The sequence below is a fragment of the Palaemon carinicauda genome, chromosome 8 (genome assembly GCF_036898095.1).
Source record: "Palaemon carinicauda isolate YSFRI2023 chromosome 8, ASM3689809v2, whole genome shotgun sequence".
NCBI classification, from domain to species: Eukaryota; Metazoa; Arthropoda; class Malacostraca; order Decapoda; family Palaemonidae; genus Palaemon; species Palaemon carinicauda.
This window is the reverse complement of record NC_090732.1, coordinates 159,988,076-160,012,470: the sequence shown is the minus strand read 5'-3', so window position 1 is coordinate 160,012,470 and position 24,395 is coordinate 159,988,076. Positions and strand designations below refer to the sequence as shown.

The window sequence follows — 24,395 nt, the reverse complement described above, 5'->3', positions numbered from 1 at the left end:
TCAACAGCGCCATCTGTCGAGTAGGTACTCAAGTACTCTATGTCAACACAGAACCAATTTTCTCCTCGGTCCACTGGGTCTCTATTGGGGAGGAAGGGTGGGTCCTTTAATTTATGATCATCGGGTAAGTATATTCAAAAATTTATTTTACTAATGAAAATAACATTTTTCAATATTAAACTTACCCGATGATCATATAGCTGATTCACACCCAGGGGGGTGGGTAGAGACCAGCATATATGTTAACCTTAAGAGCTAAGTATTCCGTATTTCATTTTAGCAGTTATTCAAAATAACAAACATAAAATTAATAAGTACCTGGTAAGGAAGTCGACTTGAACAATTAGTCTGCCATTTTTAAGTACGTCTTCCTTACTGAGCCTCGCGATCCTCACAGGATGCTGAGCGACTCCTAGGAGCTGAAGTATGAAGGGCTGCAACCCATACTAAAGGACCTCATCACAACCTCTAATCTAGGCGCTTCTCAAGAAAGAATTTGACCACCCGCCAAATCAACCAGGATGCGAAAGGCTTCTTAGCATTCCGGACAACCCAAAAAACAACAATAAAAAGCATTTCAAGAGAAAGATTAAAATAGGTTATGGGATTATGGGAATGTAGTGGCTGAGCCCTCACCCACTACTGCACTCGCTGCTACGAATGGTCCCAGGGTGTAGCAGTTCTCGTAAAGAGACTGGACATCTTTAAGGTAAAATGATGCGAACACTGACTTGCTTCTCCAATAGGTTGCATCCATTACACTCTGCAGAGATCTGTTTTGTTTGAAGGCCACTGAAGTTGCGACAGCTCTAACTTCATGTGTCCTTACCTTCAGCAAAGCATGGTTCTCCTCATTCAGATGGGAATGAGCTTCTCGAATTAAAAGCCTGATATAATAAGAAACTGCATTCTTCGACATTGGTAAAGAAGGTTTCTTAATGGCACACCATAAAGCTTCAGATTGTCCACGTAATGGCTTAGTCCGTTTCAAATAGTACTTAAGAGCTCTTACTGGGCATAGTACTCTTTCTTGTTCATTTCCAACCAAACTAGCAAGGCTTGGAATTTCGAACGATTTGGGCCAAGGACGAGAAGGAAGTTCGTTTTTGGCTAAAAAACCAAGCTGTAAGGAACATGTAGCCGTTTCAGATGTAAATCCAATGTTCCTGCTGAAGGCGTGTATCTCACTGACTCTTTTAGCTGTTGCTAAGCAGACGAGGAAAAGAGTTTTCAAAGTGAGATCTTTAAAAGAGGCTGATTGAAGTGGCTCGAACCTTGCTGACATAAGGAATCTTAGTACCACGTCTAAGTTCCAACCTGGTGTGGCCAACCGACGCTCCTTCGTGGTCTCAAAAGACTTAAGGAGGTCCTGTAGATCTTTGTTGTTAGACAGATCTAAGCCTCTGTGACGGAAGACTGCTGCCAACATGCTTCTGTAACCCTTGATCGTGGGGGCTGAAAGGGATCTTTCCTTCCTTAGGTATAAAAGGAAGTCAGCTATCTGAGTTACAGAGGTACTGGTTGAGGATACTGAATTGGACTTGCACCAACTTCGGAAGACTTCCCACTTCGACTGGTAGACTTTGAGAGTGGATGTCCTCCTAGCTCTAGCAATCGCTCTGGCTGCCTCCTTCGAAAAGCCTCTAGCTCTCGAGAGTCTTTCGATAGTCTGAAGGCAGTCAGACGAAGAGCGTGGAGGCTTGGGTGTACCTTCTTTACATGCGGCTGACGCAGAAGGTCCACTCTTAGGGGAAGTGTTCTGGGAACGTCTACTAGCCATTGCAGTACCTCGGTGAACCATTCTCTCGCGGGCCAGAGGGGAGCAACCAACGTCAACCGTGTCCCTTCGTGAGAGGCGAACTTCTGAAGTACTCTGTTGACAATCTTGAACGGGGGGAACGCATAAAGGTCTAGATGGGACCAATCCAGAAGAAAGGCATCTATGTGAACTGCTGCTGGGTCCGGAATCGGTGAACAATAATTTGGGAGCCTCTTGGTCATCGAGGTTGCGAACAGATCTATGGTGGGTTGGCCCCACAATGCCCATAGTTTGTTGCATACATTCTTGTGAAGGGTCCACTCTGTTGGGATGATTTGACCCTTCCGGCTGAGGCGGTCTGCCATGACATTCATGTCGCTTTGAATGAACCTCGTTACAAGGGATATGTTTCGATCTCTTGACCAGGTGAGGAGGTCCCTTGCGATCTCGTACAACTTCATCGAATGAGTCCCTCCTTGCTTGGAGATGTACGCCAGTGTTGTGGTGTTGTCGGAGTTCACCTCCACCACCTTGCCTAGAAGGAGGGACTTGAAGCTTCTCAAGGCCAGATGAACTGCCAGAAGCTCCTTGCAGTTGATGTGTAACTCGCTTTGAACCGCATTCCACGTGCCCGAGCATTCCCGACCGTCCAACGTCGCACCCCAGCCCGTGTCCGATGCGTCCGAGAAGAGAAGGTGGTCGGGGGTCTGAACAGCCAGTGACAGACCCTCCCTGAGGAGAATGTTGTTCTTCCACCAAGTCAGTGACGACTTCATCTTCTCGGAAACAGGAACTGAGACCGCTTCTAGCGTCTTGTCCTTTCTCCAGTGAGCAGTTAAGTGAAATTGAAGGGGGCGAAGGTGAAGTCTCCCTAACGCGATGAACTGGTCCAGTGATGAAAGCGTCCCTATCAGACTCATCCACTGTCTGACAGAACACCGGTCCTTCTTCAGCATGGATTGGATGCATTCTTGGGCTTGATTGTTTCTGGGGGCCGACGGAAAAGCCCGAAAAGCTTGACTCTGAATCTCCATTCCTAGGTAAACTATAGTTTGGGATGGGACGAGTTGGGACTTTTCTATATTGACCAGGAGACCCAATTCCTTGGTCAGATCTAGAGTCCACTGTAGATTCTCCAGACAGCGACGACTTGACGCAGCTCTTAAAAGCCAGTCGTCCAAATAGAGGGAGGCTCTGATGTTTGCTAAATGCAGGAATTTGGCAATATTCCTCATCAGTTTGGTAAAAACTAGAGGTGCCGTGCTTAGGCCAAAGCCCAGGGCTTGGAACTGGTAGACGACCTTCCCGAAAACGAACCTTAGAAAAGGTTGGGAATCTGGGTGGATGGGGACGTGAAAGTAAGCGTCCTTTAGGTCTAACGAGACCATCCAGTCTTCCTTCCTGACCGATGCTAGAACCGACTTTGTTGTCTCCATGGTGAACGTCTGCTTTGTGACAAAGACATTCAGAGAACTGACGTCTAGCACCGGTCTCCACCCTCCTGTCTTCTTCGGCACTAAGAAGAGGCGGTTGTAGAAGCCCGGGGATTGATGGTCCCGGACTATGACTACCGCTCCCTTTAGTAGTAAGAGAGACACCTCTTGCTGTAAAGCTAGCCTCTTTTCCTCCTCTCTGTACCTGGGAGAGAGGTTGATGGGAGTTGTTGCTAGAGGGGGCTTGCGTAAGAATGGAATCTTGTACCCCTCTCTGAGTAACTTCACAGACTGGGCGTCTGCGCCCCTGTTCTCCCAGGCCTGCCAGTAGTTCTTGAGCCTGGCTTCCACTGCTGTCCGAAGAGGAAGGCAGTCAGACTCTGCCTCTAGAGGACTTGGAACCCTTCTTCTTGCTCCCATGTTGACTTCCGGCACGAGCACCTCCTCTGCTGGAGGCTCTGCCACGAAAGGGCGGGATGAACCTTGAAGCTGGCGTGTCCATCCTAGGTCTAGGTACGGAAGGCAAAGGGGTGACTTTGCGTGCGGAAGACGCCACCAAGTCATGGGTGTCTTTCTGGATCAAGGAGGCAGCAATCTCCTTGATCAACTCTTCAGGGAAGAGACACTTAGAGAGTGGAGCGAACATCAGCTCCGACTTTTGACATGGGGTGACTCCAGCTGATAAGAAGGAGCAAAGGTGATCTCGCTTCTTGAGTACCCCAGACACGAAAGAAGCCGCAAGCTCACTAGAACCATCCCGAATGGCTTTGTCCATGCAGGACATGATGAGCATGGAAGTTTCCTTATCCGAAGGGGAGGTCTTCCTGCTTAATGCTCCCAAACACCAGTCCAGGAAGTTAAAGACCTCGAAAGCGCGGAAAACTCCCTTCATAAGATGGTCCATGTCCGAAGGGGTCCAGCAAATCTTGGAGCGTCTCATAGCCAGCCTGCGGGGAGAGTCTACTAGACTTGAGAAGTCGCCCTGGGCAGAGGCAGGAACTCCCAAGCCGAGAACTTCTCCCGTGGCATACCAGACGCTAGATCTGGAAGCAAGCTTGACCGGGGGAAACATGAAGGATGTCTTTCCCAACTGCTTCTTAGACTGCAACCACTCTCCCAGTACCCTTAAAGCTCTCTTGGACGAGCGAGCGAGTACGAGCTTCGTAAAGGCAGGAGCTGCTGACTGCATGCCTAAAGCGAACTCAGAGGGAGGTGAGCGTGGTGCTGCAGACACAAACTGGTCTGGATACAAATCCTTAAAGAGCGCAAGCACTTTCCTAAAGTCTAAGGAGGGAGGCGTGGTCTTGGGTTCTTCGATGTCGGAGTGTTGGTCGTCAAGATGTGCAGCTTCGTCATCATCAGAGATACCATCGTCTGAATGTTGAGGAGGAAGAGGCAACGGAGTGGGCTGGACAGCTGAGTCCGGCAGCACGGGTGCATGCGTGGCTGCACTGGACCCAACATCATGACACTGTTGGTCAGTCTGAGAACTGGCAACAACCAAAGCTGAGTGGGTGCGCAAAGAGTCTACACCCGACTGTGGAAGGATAGCGGAGACCACCGTGGGTTGCGGAGGCTGACGCACCGCGTCAAAACACGGCAGCCTAACTCCACCCTCCTGTTGTTGTGGTAGCTCACGCACGGCAACGGAGTGCTCCGTGCGTCTGTGGGAGTCAGCATGCGTCTGGCAGGGTCGACTGCGCATGGGTGGAGGAGCTCTCACAGCCGGAGTGTGGGAGCAGTCAGCCGCAGCGTCTGCTGGGCGCACAACCGTGGCAGGTTGTAGGCCAACTGGTGCATCGTCAACCTTCTCCGCAGACGGAGTGTGGGAGCAGGCAGCCTCAGCGTGAGCTGGGCGCACAACCGTGGCAGGTTGTAGGCTAACGGGTGCAGCGTCAACCTTCTCTGCACGAAACTCCTGCATAACCGCAGCTAACTGAGTCTGCATAGACTGCAGTAAAGACCACTTAGGGTCTACAAAAGCAGCAACAGACGGAGCTACTGTCCGTTGTGACTGAGGGTCTAAAACAGCGGGTGCGGCAACAGACGGAGTTACTGCCTGTTGCGGTACCACCTTGCCTCTCTTGGGAGGTGTGCAGTCATCGGATGACTGCAGCGAGTCCGAACTGACCCAGTGGCTACACCTGGGCCGTTGGACTAGCTCGGAAGGGACCTTACGTTTAAGAGGCCGAGAGACCTTGGTCCATCGTTTCTGTCTAGAAACCTCTTCCGCAGACGAGGAATAAATGGGCTCACTCGCCTTCTTGTGGGTGGGACGATCTCGGAAAGATACGTCCGAAACCACGGAGGGTACGTCTGTACGCTGATTAAAGCCTGTCGAGCCCTTTGGTCGTACGACATTGCTTCTCCCCTGGGCTTGGGAGCTTGCAAGAGGTCCCGGACTGGGAGGACGACAGGCACGAACAGACGCACCCTCATGCGTAACACTGACACTTTTCACTGCACTGACACTCACTTCACTTCCCACTGCACTTTTACCTTTCAACTCTCTGACATCAGCCATGAGTTGATTGCGGTCATTAGCCAATGACTCGACTCTCTCACCTAGAGCCTGAATGGCACGCATCATATCCGCCATTGAAGGTTGATGAGAGCTAGCAGGGGGGTCGGGTGCAACCACTACAGGGGAAGGAATAGGTTGAGGGGCATGGGGAGAGGAAAAATCAATAGAGCGAGACGAACTCCTCCTGAGCCTATCCTTCTCTAGCCTACGTGCATATTTCAGGAATTCTTGAAACCCGAATTCCAAAAGCCCAGCGCATTCCTCACATCGATCTTCCAATTGACAGGCTTTACCCCTACAATTGGAACAAACGGTGTGCGGATCGATAGAGGCCTACGGAAGACGCCTTGAACAGTCCCTAGCGCTACATTTCCTGTACTTGGGGACTTGAGAAGGGTCAGACATCTTGAATTAGTCAAAGGGGGGAATTCAAAATCTATCCAAGTCGTCAACAAATAATCCAAATCCAAAAAAGAATGCAAGGAAGTATTGAAGATAACTTCTGCACAGCGATAGCTAATAACTAGAGATGAATACTTCACCAAATAACGTGAAATTCAATCCAGAAAACAAGAGCGTATTCAGGAGGTCTTGCCGGTGGCACGACAGAGAGAAAATTGGTTCTGTGTTGACATAGAGTACTTGAGTACCTACTCGACAGATGGCGCTGTTGATGTACACCCCCACCTGTATAGCGATCGCTGGCGTATTCCGCCCGTAGGTTTTTTCTGTCGGGCAGCAGAGCTGACAGCTATATGATCATCGGGTAAGTTTAATATTGAAAAAGAAGGTTATTTACCTTGATATATGGTATCCATGATTATCAGAAATCAAATTTTAGCCTACACATCATTTGTATTTTTTCTATTTAGACAATACTTAGACCTTTAATATGAGTATGACTTCAGTGAAACTGAAACGGCTGTTTAAACTTAACGAAGTATTATTATTATTATTATTATTATTATTATTACTAGCCAAGCTACAACCCTAGTTGGAAAAGCAAGATGCTATAAGCCCAAGGGCTCCAATAGGGAAAAATAGCCCAGAGAGGAAAGAAAATAAGGAAATAAATAAATAAATGTAGTAGTAGTAGATGGCAGGTAGTGTGTAAGCCCAACCATCCCACCAGGTAGTATAACCTTCACTATGATTTGTAGGGTGTTTGAGGCAGCCAGTTTAACTTAAAGGTACTGTATCAGGTTTGGATGGTTAGAAAAACTACAAACTACTTTTAAAATTTGTAATTTGTTCATACACATAACACAAACCTTCAACCTTTAATAGGACACTCATCCTGAGGATAGAGGAAGTCCCTAAAACCAATCTGGCTGGTTTACTAACCTGGGAAACGTCAATGCACTTTAAGAAGAGTGAAAGTGATGGCTCCTGTCTACCCCTTAACTACCTGAGCATAAAGATATTGCAGGTGTTAGATTAGGTCCATGGTTTCTGAATGTATGGCCATTATGAGAAATGGGTTACATACATTTCACCCATCCTCCCCTTCATTCGGAAGGATGGCGGAGATACTTCAATGGAAAACTGTCTGTAAAGTTACTCGGTCATGAAGTTTGCCTGCATCTAGCATTCTATCAAGCACATAATGGAGCAACTGCTTCACCCCAAAAAGAGATAAAAAATAAGAGGAAAAAATGGCCAAACATTCTACATCTCATAGACTTATGTCGCAACCACTATTTTACACGGGATGCTACTTGTTTTTATTATTATTATCATCATCATTACTACCTAAGCTACCTAGGGCTCCAACAGAAAAAAATAGCTGTGAGGAAAGGAAATAAAGAAATAAACAAACTATAAGAGAAGTAATGAACAATTAAAACAAAATACATGGTATCTTAAGAACAGTAATAATAAAACAGATATTTCACATAAAAACTATAAAATTCCAGAATTTCGTTGGATCAGCACGACTGAAGGTGCATGAGTCGAAAGAAGTAATGTTCTTGGATGTCTTCATCTATACCCTTTCGGTGCGGGAAAGTCTTTGGTGTTCTCACAGAACAGAGGAGGTAGTCATCCTGCATCTCAATTGTAAAGAAGAGATGGAGAAGGACATGAGATTCGAGTTGTGCCAGGTTAGAAAGTGGCTCTTGGTCACAAACTTTGGAACAAAGGAGAAGGCCTTCCACCATTGAGGATATCCCAGGACATACCAAATGTCACGTGGAACGCCTGTAGAAATTCGGAGACTGAAGCTCGTGAGTAATCTAGGAGTCATCCTTTTCTATACATGGAGAGACACTGTAATACAGTTCTGTACTGATCTTTAGGGGTTAGTAGAGAAATAATTCATTTCATTTACTTACATTTCATTGTAAAATCGCAAATTTTAAAGGTAACATGACAAATTCGAAGATAATTTGTATTTTTCCTAACCATACAAACCTTAGCTATTTACATTGGGTTTACCTTTTAGCGTAGCTAGCTACCCCTCCCCCCCTCACACACCGGTGAAGCTCACTTTCATTTAGAGGTAGGACTTGTCTTGGGGGACAGGGCTGGCGGCCAAATATGTGTAAATAGCTAAGGTTTGTAAGGTTAGGAAAAATACAAATTATCTTCGAATTTGTCATTTGTTCCGTAACCGAAATACAAACCACGCTATTTACATTGGGTGACTTACCCCTTAGGTAGGGTGGAAAGTCCCCAGCCATACTGGCTTTGGCTTTACCCGAGGACTCAGAATCCGAGTGAGTCGCACTCGAGAAAAGGAGTCCCTGCACCTCACAAGTTCCTTGCTCCGCAAGGAACCGTGTGGCCTACATAAGCTTGTGTGTGAAGGAAGAAGTGTGACCCGTCTTAGGCAGTTGACCTGGAGTTCTAGAAGAAACTCTGGCTTAGGACGTTCCCAATACCACCTCGTCAGGGTATGGGGGACGCGACAGTATTGACTCAATACTCGGAACACAAGGAAGCATGGTTTACCTGCAGAGGTTCGAGGTCAGCTATGCAGAGACCAGGATGCTGCTTCCCCATAGAGGGGATGATGAAGAAAGAAGTAAGGGCCAGACATACTTCTTTCGTTCATGCAGACTAAAACCTGATAACAATGCCCTCAACCTTCTGCTACCTGTCCAAAAAGGAGCCTGAGGTTAGACCAGCTGTTGTGTAGCCACCACAGAGCGATAGAAAACGTATCGAAACTCCTGTGAGTCACGCCCTGCAGGAAGCGGGCTGCGAAGGTCATTAGACGCTTCCAGACTCCAGCTTGTAGCACCTGCGTCGCAGAGTAGTATTACTCGAAGGCGAGGGACGTTGCGATGTATCCGACATCGTGCTGTAGGGCGACGTGACGGGGGAGGGTCTGGAGACAGGTCGAGATGAATGTCCTTGAGTCCGAGGTGAAGAGGTATACTGGTGACTCTCCCCCGTGTCCTTCTTGTACTCCTAAACCAGCTGCAACTGAGGACAAACTGCAGCTGTTCCCAAAGCTAACCTCTCGATTCCTTTACTGGCAAGAAGGGGAAGGTTTTGGGACAACAGATACAGAATGGTGACTCGAAATCTTGAAGGAATTGGACCGAAGGGCCGGGATCCCACGATTCTGAGTCTAGTCAACAACTCAGGAGCGAACCTGAATGTTGCCTTCCCCCATTCCTTAGAAAGGGCGGAGTCGTACGAGACCAAGAAGATTGCTTACACACTGGCCGCGGCCAGAGTGAGCAGGAGACCCAAGACGGAATACGATCAGAGGCCTAACGTAAAGAGTCTTGAGAAGATCTCTTAAGGGATTAAAAAGTCCTAACCATGCTCCAAGTTGGAGATCTCACTCCGACTAGGGCAGGGACGTTCGCAGCTTCGCATGAGCGAGGAAAGGTCCAGCGGGAAGGAAAAAGTTATTCCTTTAAGCCTGAAGGTCAGGGAAAGGCTGAGCGACAGGCTTCATTGACGAGAGCGGAAAGGAGTTTCCTCCCGCCGAAAGGCAATAAGATCGTTATTGCTGGAGAAGAGGCCCCAAGGGAAGAGGTATATCTCCCACGACACCAGCCACCGAAGACTCTTCACTTCGCCTGGAAGACCCCTGCGGATGACTATCGCAGATGATGCGACCTCCGTCCCGCGACTGTAGCGGGTTGTCTCTTCTTCAGGAGGAGGCGTAGTGTCTCCAGGCATGAAGCCGAAGCGACGCCCCGGCTCGTGAAAGATGTTGCAGTGTGGTTGTTTGAGTAGCCTGTGCCGTGGGAGAAGCTCTCCCGGGAGTTCCGTGTAGGGGAAGCAGAGGGTCCGGAAACCGTTCTGCGCATAGTCCCAGTGGAGCTCTCAGGGCCATTGAAAGGTTGACAGACAACCTGGTCTTGTTGAGACCCATTCTCAACAGACAACAAAGGAGGGAAGACGCAGGCGTCGATGTTGTCCCACCATCACTGGAATGCATCTTGCCAGAGTCTCAGGGTCTGAGACTGGGGGGAAGAACAGCGGAAGCTTGAGGTTCCAAGCTGTCGCGATCAGGTCCCCCAGACCAGGACTTGCTGGTTACTCAAGGCCAAAGACCCCCATGTACACTCTCTCTACGAGGCTCTGCTCGGATAGTCGGAGAGAACATTCCTCTGCCTGGAATGAGACAGCCGATGGTGGTATTGAGAGTATCTCAAATCATCTCGGTATCTCTACTGCAAGATGCGAAGGTGTGAGAATGCGTCCCCTGCTGGTTAGAACACGCCAGAACCATGAAGTCGACGCGCACGGAGCGACTCGGCAGGAGCTGTAGGATCTGTAGAGGGGCCAGACTACGGCCCCTAAGCCTGCCTGAATGATGGAGAGGTATCCTTCAGGTCCTGACCATAGGCCTGGACCAGAACATGCCCCCCCCCCCCCCCCTTTTCTTTGACGAGTCCGAGAACAGCATAAAAAATGTGGGGAAAGGACGAGAATATCCACTACCATCAAGAGGTTCCATAGGTCAACACCCATTGCAGGTCTAATCGTTCCGCTGGTCCCACAGGGGCCAGAAAGTCCGGTTAATCGTTGCTTTGAAACCACCGGAACTTGGACCGCCCCACATGGAACTTATCCTGAGGCGACTGTTCGGAACTATAGACGGGTCAATGAGGAAAAGAGAACTAGGAAACGTTCCAAGGTAGGGCTGAAAGCTCTGCTTGACTGAGAACAGGTACTGTGACTCTCCTCAGCCTTGCCACAGACAACTGAAGGGAAGGCTCAGAGGAGGTGGCAACAGAATCTGGCGTCCCCAGATGGTCACCCATCCAAGTACCGACCAGACCCGACGTTGCTTAACCTCGCTGGACGGACGAGAAGCGGGGTTTTTAACATGGTAAGGCCGTTGACTCAATATCATGGGTAGATACTCCAGATGTTGAGGCAGAAGAAGAGAAGGCTCCTAGCAAAATACCATGAACCCCAACTCATGGTAAGCATCCGGAAGCTTGTCCCGGCGCTGAAGAAGGTCGAACCCGACCTACCAGAGTTGACCAGACCTCCAAAAGGCGAAGGAGGCGGAAGCCTGCTCCTGAGCGGCCATGAGAAAAGCAGGGAGAGTTCTCTGGGGGAAAAAAACCTGCGATGCCACGGCGGGATCGCCACACTGCATCTTAAGCAGGAATACCTGCAGTCTAGGCTGAATTCCACGAGCTTCCTGGAAGATGGATGGAATGGAACTGAAAATACCCGTCCTTCCGATCCAGGGCCTAAGGAGTCCTGTCGCCTCGTTACCAGTCTGATCGATTCTGCTGTTCCACGCTGGACGAAGTTTGTTCGACAAACTTGATCAGGGCTGAGAGGTCGACTACGGAACTCCCGTCTCAGATACTTCCTTATAAGAAAGGATCTATTGAAGGAGCTGGGGGTGAAGCCGTCGATGATCCTATGGAGGACCTTCTCCTAAGGCATGGATCATTCTGCCCAAACAGGAAAAAACTCTTGCCGACCCTATGGCATAGAGGTTCAGAGACAGTGAATTCGCTGACAGAGACGGTAGGCGCAATATCCTTGGCTGAACACAGAGATCGTGCAGGAATGGGCATCGGGAAGCTATCATCCGGATGAGTAACCTTAGGCATCCTCCCAGCGTGAAACCTGCAAGGGGGGGGGTGCCAATCCTAGAGTTCGTGAACTCTACCGCTCCCTCTAGGACTATGCCACCCCCGGGAGAGCCTCCCGTGCCATCTGTCCCTGACAGGAGGGAACTGCAATTGGACACCTTGTCTCAGTTGTCGTAGCCGGTCCGATAACTTAGGCCAACGTGGCTGAAAGAAAGAGGCGCTGGAGCCCTGCAGGGTCTAGAAGAAAGCGCCTTGGAGGAGTGAAAACGGAAGTCGACTTCCTCCGCACAGCCGCTGTCTATGTCTCTGTCCTTGGGCACAAACAAACTCTTCTCAAGGATGGAAAGGTGTCTGAGGTTGTCGACATCCACGGATGAGACACCCGAAAGGAAGCCCTCGGTCATTGCATCCAGATGGTCCAACATCGAGCTTGCCCGCAAGTTCGATACTTGACGACGAAATGCCAAAGTGCTTGAGCCCGAGAGGAGGAAAGTACCCATGACCTTCCTGTAGCTTCCTTGAACCAAACCTCGGGTCGTAACCGAGGATGGAAAGGACCTGGTAAGCCCCTTTCACGAGATGGAGAAGAGGAAGGGGTAAACAGTCACCCCTTGGCCGATGGAGAAATCTCAAACGGAAAGCCCCCCGCCAAAAACCCTTCCAGGAAATGACGGGGAAGAGCCAACCCAGGTTCTGGAAAGAAGAATGTTGCTCAGACCTCCCTGAAGATTCTTCTTATTCTTGCATGTGCCATGCTCTGCGTTTACGGGGTGAGGCCGTGTTCTTGAAATACGCTCCAGAAGACTCGCCAGGCTGGCCATGCTGCGAAAACCCCAATGGGAATCGCGGTCGCAATCGCCCTGGAGCTCGCGCGATGGTAAATCAATGATTTGCGCGTGGGCGACCGTGGAAGCGCCCATGCGCGGGCACGCAGGAACGCAAACGAAGGTGAGCGAAGGAGCGCAGAAGGAGGGTGAGCGTGGTAGGAAGGGCGAGAGCTGGTGGTTGGCAAGCGTGGTAGGAAGGGCGAGAGCTGGTGGTTGGCAAGCGTGGTAGGAAGGGCGAGAGCTGGTGGTTGTCGAGCGATAACCCATTGGCGAGCAATGGATACTGCAAGAATTGAGCCGACGTTCGCGCAAAGAAACACCGTCCGTCCGCGCGACGGAACACCGTCTGTCCGCGCGACGGAACACCGTCCGTCCGCGCGATGGAGTACCGTTGGTTCGCGCGCGGGCGAACATTGGAGAGCATGTGCGCGGTCGCGCATGAGCGTAGGCGTGCAGGCACGTGGGCGTGCGGTCGCGCGGGCACGTGGGCGTGTGGCCGCGCAGGCACATGGGCGCGTGGGTGAGCACAGGCGGTCGGGAGACCGATGACACGTAGGCGGGCGATGGCGCGTTGACGAGCGATGGCGCGTTCTGGCGAGCGATAGCCCGTAGAAGAGTGAAGGCGCGTTGGCAAGCGATGGCGCGACGGCGCGTTGGCGAGCTGTGGTGCGTTAACAAAACGCTAGCGCGCAGGTGAAGAATCGCGTGGGCGCGTAGGCAATTGCCAACGCGAGAGAGACTAGTGATGGTTAGCGCGCATTGCGCTAACTGAAGGTTCGCAGGTGCATCAGGAAGGTGACCGCTGAAGCAAGGTGTTAATCAGGCGATCCTAGACGGTCAGAAAACTGTTGGCGCCCATTGGTGCGTGGCAAAGAAGGGCGCGCAGATGTGCGCTGGCGATTGAAGAAAGCTGGCGCACAGAAGGACAGAAGTAAAGGTGAGCGCTGGCAAGCAGGAGGAAGATCTACGGCAAGACTCAGCTACCGGAGATCATGGTCCACAGCAGGCGAGCGCTAGATCGGTACTGATGGTGGTCAGGGGAACTGACACGCGTGGCAGATCGATGGCGATCGTTGACACGTAGGAGATCGCTGACGAGCAGGTGAACGTTGACGCGTCTAAGGTCGCTGGCGAGCTGGTGATCGCTGGCGAGCAGAAGGCAACGCGTGGAAGCCTGCGCGTAGAAGAAGAGTCGTTGACCCAGACCTGAACCGAAGTTCTAGATCGCGAGGGCGAACGTGGGCGCACAGGGCGCGTAACAGGAACCAACAGGAACAGCAGAGATGATCATCATGAGAGCGCTGACGAACAGGAGAGCGCTAGCGATCAGGAAAGCGCTGATGAGCAGGAGAGCGCCTGTGCGCTAACACTGAGCAGGAGCAGGAGAGAACACAGCAGACGGGCACGCAGGGGAACCCTGACACGCAAGGGAAGAACCCCCGTGGGAGGCAACCCTTTTCCCCGAAGGGATCGTTGTCCGTCGGGAGACTGATGTCCGTCGGAAGACCGTTGTCTGTCCGCCGGGAGACTCCGTCGGGAAGACCGCTGTCCGTCGGGAAGACCGTTGCCCGTCGGAAGACGAGGTCAGACTGCTGTCCATCTGCACCAGGGGCGGAAGATCAAGAAGAAGGAGTTGTAGGCTGCATATGGAGATTCAAAAAGGCGCCTCTTTGCACCCTTATAGGGAGATGAGAGGCCCTTACGACGAGGCGGACGGTGAGCCTTACGGCGAAGGAGGCCAACAGCAACAGCAGCAGAAGAATCCTCCGAAGAGGAGTCTCTATGAGTGTACTCTCTCGCGAACGAAAGAAAAACACTTCGTAGAAGAGACTGGTCAGCCAGTGACCTAAAAGGAGCAATCCTCCGAAGAGGGGCTCCTGCAGTTGCCCAGCCCCTTGAGCGGAACTGCAGGTGCGACCGCTCAGCACCAAGAGCATAGTCGCACGAAAAAAAGGCAAGAGAAGAACCCCCCAAAAGGGGAAAAACTCAAGCCTGGACAGGAAAAACTTCCCTCGGAAGGAAAGTTACCCACCCAAGGAGGCAAGCCTCCTGAGAGTTCTAAAATGAACTGGAGAGCTGTTAATCGTCACGGGAGTACTTCCAGTAGAAGGAGACACGCCCCTGACGAAAATCCAAAGGGGAGGCAGCAACAGCTGAATTCCCAGGCCTCAACAAGACAGCTCACACCGTTGCCATATTACAGAAACGAACTAGATCGGTAACTGTAAAAAAATAAAACAAGAATCATTAGTACACATTCATTCCCCCGGGGAGGCTCCAAAGAGGAATCCCGAGGGAAAGGAAAACAAGAATTGCACAACAGGCACGTGCCCTAACAACCACTTACACTCACGTAAGGAGAGCTGTAACCAAAACAGAATTATAACAATTATAATTATGAAACTATGTAATTATGTAATTTAAAAATGAATGAACACTAAAGAAAGAACGAAAACCCCGATAGGAATCGTTCTACAAGCTGAAGAATTAACAAATACAATTAGATTCATAAACTAATTGAGACAAAACGTACGGCGTAGCAACTCCCCCTCACGGGAAGGAAGCTACAAAAAGGCGTAGTAAACGTAGTAAAAGGGTGAACGACCTCAAGAGAGAGAGAGAGAAAGACCGAAGTCAAACTCGATCGCAACCCATAACATTACACCATGGTGGCCTAAACTGCCGAGGGCTCCACGGAGATATCATACACTACACACAACTCTGAAAAGGAAACTTACTGATTTCTATACTCAAATATATATATAAAAATGAAAAAATGTTTACATATATATTGAGTAAAAGAAAAGTAAATGATTAAGTAAAGACAAAACAAACAATGGCTGCCAAGCGAGGACAAAGACAGAGACGTCTGTCCCAGTCCGAGCCAAAAGTGAAAAGTGAGCTTCACCGGTGTGTGAGGGGGGGAGGGGTAGCTAGCTACCACTCTAACCCCCCCCCCCCCCACCTGCTAACTAGCGCGGGGGTAATACACCCTTGTTAAATTCTAATGGCTCGCCATTTCAGCTACGCTAAAAGGTAAACCCAATGTAAATAGCATGGTTTGTATTTCGGTTACGGAACAATTAAATTTTTTCTAGCTATATAAACCTGAGTCCTTTAGTAGGGGTATGATTTCGACGAAAGCTGGAAACGGCCATTGAAGAAATTAACGAGGTGTTGGCAGCTACCGATAGTTAGCCCCAGCCCTCAGTCAGCTTGCTTAAAGTTCATTTTAATTTTGCAGAAGACTTGCGGGGTGGATGCGACGGGAAGTGAAAACTAAAGGACTCAGGTTTGTATAGCTAAGAAAAATAAAACGTGGGAGAAAAGAATGCCAGACATTCTCTCTCTCACACTTTAGACTTATGTCACAACTGCTATCCCAGGCACAATCCTGAAGATAGTGTGCAATGAAGGTGGTCTATCTCTTCCAGATGCCTGCCTTCAACACCTGGACACCTAAGTGGGCCTTTTTGAAGGTCAGTGGTACCAATGCCCATGACTTCAAGAGCTTGAGGAGGAGCTGAGGTAAATGGTGAGTTCTGTGGCTTCCTATAAGCTCTGCTGATGGTTTTACAAAGCCAAAAGGAAAAGGTATAGGTATTCTTAGAGATCTTCATCATCCCCGTACTCACGAAGAGGTTCTGTAACTGGGGCCTACATGATTGTTATATTTTAGGAAGAGCTTCACTGCCCTCACAGGACAAAAGCAGATTGTCAGAATTATTGGTTATGACCTTCAGCAATGAAAATGAAAATGATATTTTGATTATAAAATAAATTTTTGAATATACTTACCCGGTGAATATATAATAGCTGACGTCTCGGACGGCTCGACAGATACCAAAAACTCGCGAGCGATCGCCATGAAGGTTGCGGGTGTGACCACCAGCGCCGACTATCGGCCAGATACCGCATATACTTGTCAAGGTCTCCAGTTCTTCTCAGTCCGCTAGGTCTCTATCGGGGAGGAAGGGAGGGCCTTTAATTTATATATTCACCGGGTAAGTATATTCAAAAATTTATTTTATAATCAAAATATCATTTTCAAATATTAAACTTAGCCGGTGAATATATAATAGCTGATTCACACCCATGGTGGTGGGTAGAGACCAGTATTAATGCAATAAAGGCGTATATGCTCATGAGTTTTTGACAATTATATCATAAAAAAAACCCACTTAAATATAGGTACCTGGTAAGGAAGCTGACTCTGACGATTACTCTGCCTTATTAGTCCGCTTTCCTCACGAAGCCCAGCCATCCTCTCAGGATGCTGAAAGACTCCCAGGAGCTGTTATATCCAGGGCGACCACCCATACAACAGGACCTCATCAATACCCTTAATCTGGGCGCTCTCAAGAAACGACATTTGACCACCCGCCAAATCAAAATGGATGCGAAAGACTTCCCAGTCTTCCGTACAACCCAAGACAAGATTAAAAACATTTCAAGAGAAGATTAAAAGGATATTGGGATTAAGGGAATGTAGTGGTAGAACCCTCACCCACTACTGCACTCGCTGCAACGAATGGACCCAGGGTGTAGCAGTCCTCATAAAGAGTCTGGACGTCTTTTAAGTAAAATGAAGCGAACACCGACTTGCTCCTCCAAAAGGTCGCGTCCATAATACTTCGCAGAGACCTGTTTTGCTTAAAAGCCACGGAAGTTGCTATCGCTCTTACTTCGTGCGTCTTGACCTTAAGTAAACAACGATCTTTCTCACTTAAATGAGAATGTGCCTCCCGGATTAAAAATCTAATAAAGTACGATAAAACATTTTTAGACATAGGCAATGAGGGGTTCTTAACGGAGCACCATAAGGCCTCAGACCCACCTCGTAAAGGTCTAGTACGAGCTAAATAAAACTTAAGAGCTCTAACTGGGCACAGTACTCTTTCAACCTCGTTGCCTACGATTTCTGACAGGCAAGGTATATCAAAAGATTTAGGCCAAGGACAAGAAGGCAGTTCATTCTTGGCCAAAAAACCAAGCTGAAGCGAACATGTGGCTTTATCTGTAGAGAAGCCGATGTTTTTACTAAAGGCATGGCTCTCACTGACCCTTTTAGCCGAAGCCAAGCACACCAAAAAAAGCGTCTTTAGGGTGAGATCCTTCAGGGAGGCTGAATGCAATGGCTCAAACCTGTCGGACATTAGGAACCTTAGGACCACGTCTAAGTTCCAAGCAGGAGTTGACATACGACGCTCCTTAGAGGTCTCGAAGGACTTAAGGAGATCTTGGAGATCTTTATTATTGGACAGATCCAAGCCTCTATGTCTGAACACAGAAGCCAACATGCTCCTGTAGCCCTTAATAGTGGGAGCAGAGAGGGAGCGAACATTTCTCAGATGCAGGAGAAAGTCTGCAATTTGGGCTACAGAGGTACTGGAAGAGGAAATAGAGGATGACTTGCACCAATCTCTAAAGACCTCCCACTTCGACTGGTAGACCTTGATAGTAGATGATCTCCTAGCCCTCGCGATCGCTCTGGCTGCCTCCTTCGAAAATCCTCGAGCTCTTGAGAGTCTTTCGATAGTCTGAAGGCAGTCAGACGAAGTGCGGGGAGGCTTTGATGAAGACTCTTTACGTGGGGCTGCCATAAGAGATCCATCCTTAAAGGTAGACTCCTTGGAACGTCTACCAGCCATTGAAGTACCTCTGTGAACCACTCTCTTGCGGGCCAGAGGGGAGCAACCAACGTCAACCTTGTCCCTTCGTGAGAGGCGAACTTCTGCAGAACCCTGTTGATGATCTTGAACGGCGGGAATGCGTACGCGTCCAGGTGAGACCAGTCCAGCAAAAAGGCATCTATGTGGGCCGCCTCTGGATCTGGGACTGGAGAGCAATAGGTCGGGAGCCTTTTGGTCAAAGAGGTCGCAAAGAGGTCTATGGTGGGCTGACCCCAAGTCATCCAAAGACTCTTGCACACGTCCTTGTGGAGGGTCCATTCTGTGGGGATCACCTGACCTCTCCGACTGAGACAGTCCGCCAAGACGTTCAACTTACCCTGGACGAACCTTGTCAACAGTGAGATGCCTCGATCCTTTGACCAGATGAGGAGGTCCCTTGCGATGACGAACAGTGTGTGGGAGTGAGTGCCTCCTTGCTTGGAGATGTACGCCAAGGCTGTGGTGTTGTCCGCATTCACTTCTACCACTTTGTTTCGGAGAAGACTCTCGAAACTCGTCAAGGCCAAGTGAACAGCCAACAGCTCCTTGCAATTGATGTGGAGGCTCCTCTGATCCGACGTCCAAAGACCCGAACATTCCAGACCGTCCAGAGTCGCTCCCCAACCCAAATCCGACGCGTCTGAGAATAACACGTGGTTTGGGTTCTTGACCGCCAGGGACAGACCCTCTCGAAGACTTATGTTGCTGTCCCACCAGTTCAGGCACGTCTTTACTGGCTCGGAGATCGGGATTGAAACAGTTTCCAAAGTCTTGCTCTTGACCCAATGGGAGTCTAGATGGAACTGGAGAGGGCGAAGGTGAAGTCTCCCTAGAGAGATAAATTGTTCGTTCCAGGAATGACAGGGTCCCTAGGAGGCTCATCCAACTTCTTACTGAGCAACGGTCTTTTCTCAGCATGAGGCGGACTTTGAGCAAGGCTTGATCTATCCTGGTGGCAGACGGAAAAGCCCGAAAAACTAGACTGCGAATCTCCATCCCCAAATAGAGAATCGTTTGGGAGGGATTCAGTTGAGACTTCTCCAAGTTCACTAACAGTCCCAACTCCTTTGCAAGATCCAACGTCCATTGAAGGTCCTGCAGACAGCGATGACGGGACGACACTCTGAATAGCCAGTCGTCCAGGTACAGGGAGGCTCGAATCCCCGATAAATGAAGAAATTTTGCCACATTTCTCATGAGCCTCGTAAAAACAAGAGGAGCAGGGCTGAGGCCGAAGCACAGTGCTCGGAACTGGTACACCACATTCCTGTATACAAACCTCAGATACGGTTGAGAATCCGGGTGTATAGGAATGTGGAAGTACGCATCCTGCAGGTCGAGAGAGACCATCCAGTCTCCCTCTCTGACCGCTGCTAGGACGGACTTCGTGGTCTCCATCGTAAATTTTGTTTTGACAACAAAAACGTTGAGCGCACTGACATCCAGCACTGGCCTCCAACCTCCTGTATGCTTTGGGACTAGGAAGAGACGATTGTAAAATCCCGGTGATTGAAGATCCGAGACTTTCACCACCGCTCCCTTCTCTAGCAACTGAGACACCTGCTGTTGTAGTGCCTGTCTCCTTGACTCCTCTCGATACCTGGGAGAGAGGTCTAAAGGAACTGTTACTAGAGGAGGTCTCCGTACAAAAGGTATTTTGTACCCCTCCTTGAGCAACAACACAGACTCTCACTCTGCACCCCTCTTCTCCCAGGCCTGCCAGAAGTTGTTCAGTCTGGCCCCTACCGCTGTCTGAGGACGTGGGCAGTCAGACTCTGCCACGGGAGGACTTGGATCCTCTCCTCTTGCCTCTTTTACTGTCGGCACGAGCGCCTCCCCTACTGGGGGCTCTGCCACGAAAGGGCGGGATAAACCTCGTAGCTGGGGTATCGAGCTTGGGTCTTACGACATAAGACGATGAAGGAGCAGCCTTGCGCGCCAACGTAGCCATCAGGTCGTGGGTATCCTTCTTCACCAGAGAAGCCGCAATATCCTTGATCAACTGCTGAGGAAACAAGGCAGATGACAACGGGGCAAAGAGAAGCTCCGACCTTTGGCAGGGAGTTACTCCTGCCGAAAGGAACGAGCAAAGAGTCTCCCTCTTCTTAAGGACTCCTGCCGTAAAGGTAGCGGCGAGCTCATTAGAGCCATCACGGATGGCTTTGTCCATGCAGGACATAATAAGCACGGAAACATCACGGTCGGCCGAAGAGATCTTCCTGCTTAAGGCTCCTAGCGACCAATCTAAGAGGACCAGTAAACTTTAGAGCGTCTCATGGCCAGGCGACGGGGGAGAGTCTACAAGGCTTGAGAAGTCTCCCTGGGCAGAGGCAGGAACTCCCAAGCCGAGAACTTCTCCTGTGTCATACCAGACGCTCGCTCTAGAAGCCAGTTTAAAAGGAGGGAAAGCAAAGGCTGTCTTCCCCAAACTCCTCCTGGTGATCAACCAGTCGCCTAGCAAACGCAAAGCTCTCTTAGAAGAGCGAGAGAGCACTAGCTTAGTAAACGATGGCGTCAAAGTAGCTAGGCCTAGCGTAAACTCTGACGGAGGCAAACGAGGAGCAGCAGTTACAAAATGGTCAGGAAACAGATCCTTAGAAATCAGCATGATCTTTTTAAAGTCCATAGAGGGCTGAGCAGCTTTAGGCTCCTCTCCGTCTGACAAAGTCCCCAAAGGAATATCAGTTGGAGGGGGATCAGCAACTTCCTCATCTCACGGAACCTCGTCCGACAACTGCCGAGTCTCATGAAAAGGAGAGACCTGCCGCGGCGGCAACGATTGACAGGCAATGTCAACAAGCAAAGGAGCAGCAGTAGCAGCAGAGGAAGTGACGTCACGCCGCTGCTGAAAGTTCTGAAATCCTTGTGACTGACCAACGACAACAGCTGAAGTTGATTGACGCTCGACGTCATGTCGGAACTGCCTTGACTGCATAGACTGAGCAGGCAAAACAACCTCCGACTGCGGTGACTGACGCTCAACGTCACGTCGAGGCAACAGAGCCGGTCGGCGAACGTCAGTGCGGAGCTGCGGCGGCAGCGGCTGAACGTCAATACGAGACTGCAGCAAGGGAGGATCCACGTCACGTGACTGACGTGAAAAACTACTGACATCACGTTTCAAAGTACTAGAAACGTCAGCACTAACGTCAAACGGACGAGTAAACACTCGTTTGGGCGGCTGACGGCCAGAGTCTCGATCAGCGTAATGGCGACTCGAAAGCAAAGGATCATCGCGAACCTGCTCAATGTCATACTCTTCCATAAGGGAGGCAAGCTTAGACTGCATGTCCTGCAGGACAACCCACTTCGGATCAACGGGAGTCGGAATGGGCCGTGACGTCGGTAACGTCTGCGTTGGCAAAACATTGCCTCTACCGAGACCCTCGGACCCCGTGTTACGCTTGCGCTTAATAGGCGAACAGTCTTCCGACGACTGCAAAAGGTCAGAGCTGTCCCAATGGCTACAGCCAGGATGCTGGACCTGTCCTGAAGGGACTGACTTTCGCTTCAAGGGTCTAGAAACCTTGCGCCAAGGTTTCTTGTGCGATAAGTCATCGGAGGACGAGGAGAACACAGTCTCACCCGTCTTATGGTAAGGGCGATCTTGACGAGAAACGTCCGATACCAAAGAGGGAACGTCTGTACCTTGGTTAACGCCTCTCGTCCCCTTAAGTCCTACGACATTACTTCTCCCTGGTGCAGGGGAGCCTGAAAGAGGTCTCGGACTAGGGGAGCCACAAGCACGAACAGACGAACCCTCGTTCGCAACACTAAATACACTTTGCGCACTTATCACTTTATCACTACGATTTTCTGTTTTACCACTCTGACACTTCAACAACTTAACATCTGACATGAGTTGGTTACGGTCCGATGCTAAGGACTCAACTTTTTCGCCTAAAGCTTGAATCGGTTCATGAGTGCTAGTAGGGGGTTCAGGAACAACTACTACAGGGGAAGGATTAGGTTCAGGGGCATGGGAGGAGGAAAATTCCAAAGACCTAGAGGAGCTTCTCCTCACCCTATCTCTCTCCAGCTTACGAGTATATTTGTCATATGCAAGCCAGTCGAATTCCGACAAGACCACGCACTCATCACACCGATCTCCTAATTGGCAGGATTTACCCCGGCAATTAGAACAAACGGTATGTGGGTCGATAGAGGCCTTGGGAAGACGTTTGTTGCAATCCCTCGCACACTTGTGAAATTTAGGTCCAGGGATAGGAGAAGGGTCAGCCATATTGAACAATCAGAGAAAATCCAAGTCAAAACCAAAGTCATCAACAATAAACACTAGCCAAAAAAAGGGTTTCAAGAGTTTAATTGAAGAAAAAAAAACACCCGTCACAGCGAAAGCTCAAAAACAACCAAAATAAAGTACTTCACCAAAAAGGTCGAAAACTCAAGGTCATCAGCGAGCGGAACCAACTTGTCGACAAGACCGACAGAGAAGAACTGGAGACCTTGACAAGTATATGCGGTATCTGGCCGATAGTCGGCGCTGGTGGTCACACCCGCAACCTTCATGGCGATCGCTCGCAAGTTTTTGGTATCTGTCGAGCCGTCCAAGACGTCAGCTATTATATATTCACCGGCTAAGTTTAATATTTAAAAAAAAAAAAATTAAACCTTGAGTCAATAATTCAAACAAAATAAGATCTGCCTCCACCGCTCAGAATGCGATACAAAGTATGACAGACTGTGTAGTTCCCCCACATGCTTGGTCAATGCTAAAGCTACCAAGAAAGCCATTTTAAGAGTGAGGTCTCTGTCAGAGGCCTGCCTCAACCATTCATACGGTGCTTTCCTGAGTGACCATAGCACTCTGGTCACAATCAAGCTAAAAATCTGATTTCCCGAGGAAGGTAGGCCTATTCAAAGCTATGAATTAAAACCAATAATTTCCACAAGGAAGAGAGTTCTACAACCAGAGCATTCAAGGTCCGACTGTTGATGACGATGCTCCCCCAAGGGAAGAAACCACGAGGGTCCAACAATAGCCACAACATTGGGGCACACTGTCACAGGGGAAGGGGAAGACACACCCAAAAGGGGATAGGGACACAACCGCTAACACTGAAGGAGTAGAAGCAGGCTCTGTACCCCTTGACACAAGGGTCAGAACAACATACACATGGGAAGGGGTGGGAATCACATTCACCAGGTCAAGGATCAGGGTTACACTGAGGACAGGAGCAACACTTTTTCCCCCTTACTCTTACCTTTTAGCTTACTGGCCTCTAAAGCAACAGCTCCTAGCTCCAGCCTCTTACCTGCCTGGCCAACGGATACCATACCACACTCACGATCCTTTCCTAATTTAATAGGAGGGAAATCACCAGGCTCCTTGACATTAGGGAATTCACAGGGGTCCCTGACACTGGGGGAACCACCACATCCTTCACCAAAGGCGTCACCTTGGGACAAAGCCATGGAGGGCCTAACTGAAAGACCCAAGGAAGCCCAAGACTTCCTGAGGTCCAACTCATTGTCACAAGTCAGCAAAGGGCCTTCAGCCTCCAGAGGGCAGTGGCAAATACAGGGGGTTCCTCAGGCACCAATGAAACCTGAAAAGCCAGCTGATGTTGATCCAAGATCTCCTGACTCCTGCAGCGTACTCCACAGGGACCGATCCAGGAACGTAAGCACAAGGGTGGCGGTAGCAGTCACACCCTTCTAAGATACAGTCGGTATCTTTATCTTCTTTTCCGTAACTTAGTCCAACTATGATGAGCGTCTTACTCGCTTCTTACCTTTCAGGGAGTACAGCTACCACTGCAACGGAGACCACGATAGCCACTCAAAACATGGAAATACCTGCGAACGGACGTGCCCCATCAGAGGCACATAGGAAGTGCGGCTCCACAGTAAATTTAGCCATAAAGTGGTTGCAGCATCCACCCTTCCCCCCACCAAACAAAAATTTCTTGCTTCTATTGCATCCTAACTACCATTCACATCCTGTAAAGAGAAAGAAAATAACAGTTTTGTCAGATGTTTGTACATTCATACTCGTCAGCGGTCGAAACAAAATTGAGGAGTCTTCGACTGGAAAGGGGATGCGGCTCTTCGCTCATACCCTCACCAGTTGAATAAATGCTCATTATCCAACTTTAATGACCGATTCCAGCTTGCGCTGAAACAATTTACC

The 24,395-nt window shown here is 49.6% G+C and overlaps 2 protein-coding genes and 1 pseudogene across 4 annotated transcripts in view; all 3 read right to left on the bottom strand.

Annotated features, from left to right (window-relative positions):
* Positions 1 to 24,395, bottom strand: part of LOC137646061 (uncharacterized) — a 415,122-nt gene that overhangs the window by 289,289 nt on the left and 101,438 nt on the right. The window lies entirely within an intron of this gene.
* Positions 1 to 24,395, bottom strand: part of LOC137645043 (nischarin-like) — a 74,954-nt gene that overhangs the window by 39,912 nt on the left and 10,647 nt on the right. The window lies entirely within an intron of this gene.
* Positions 10,911 to 11,029, bottom strand: LOC137646201 (5S ribosomal RNA; annotated as a pseudogene).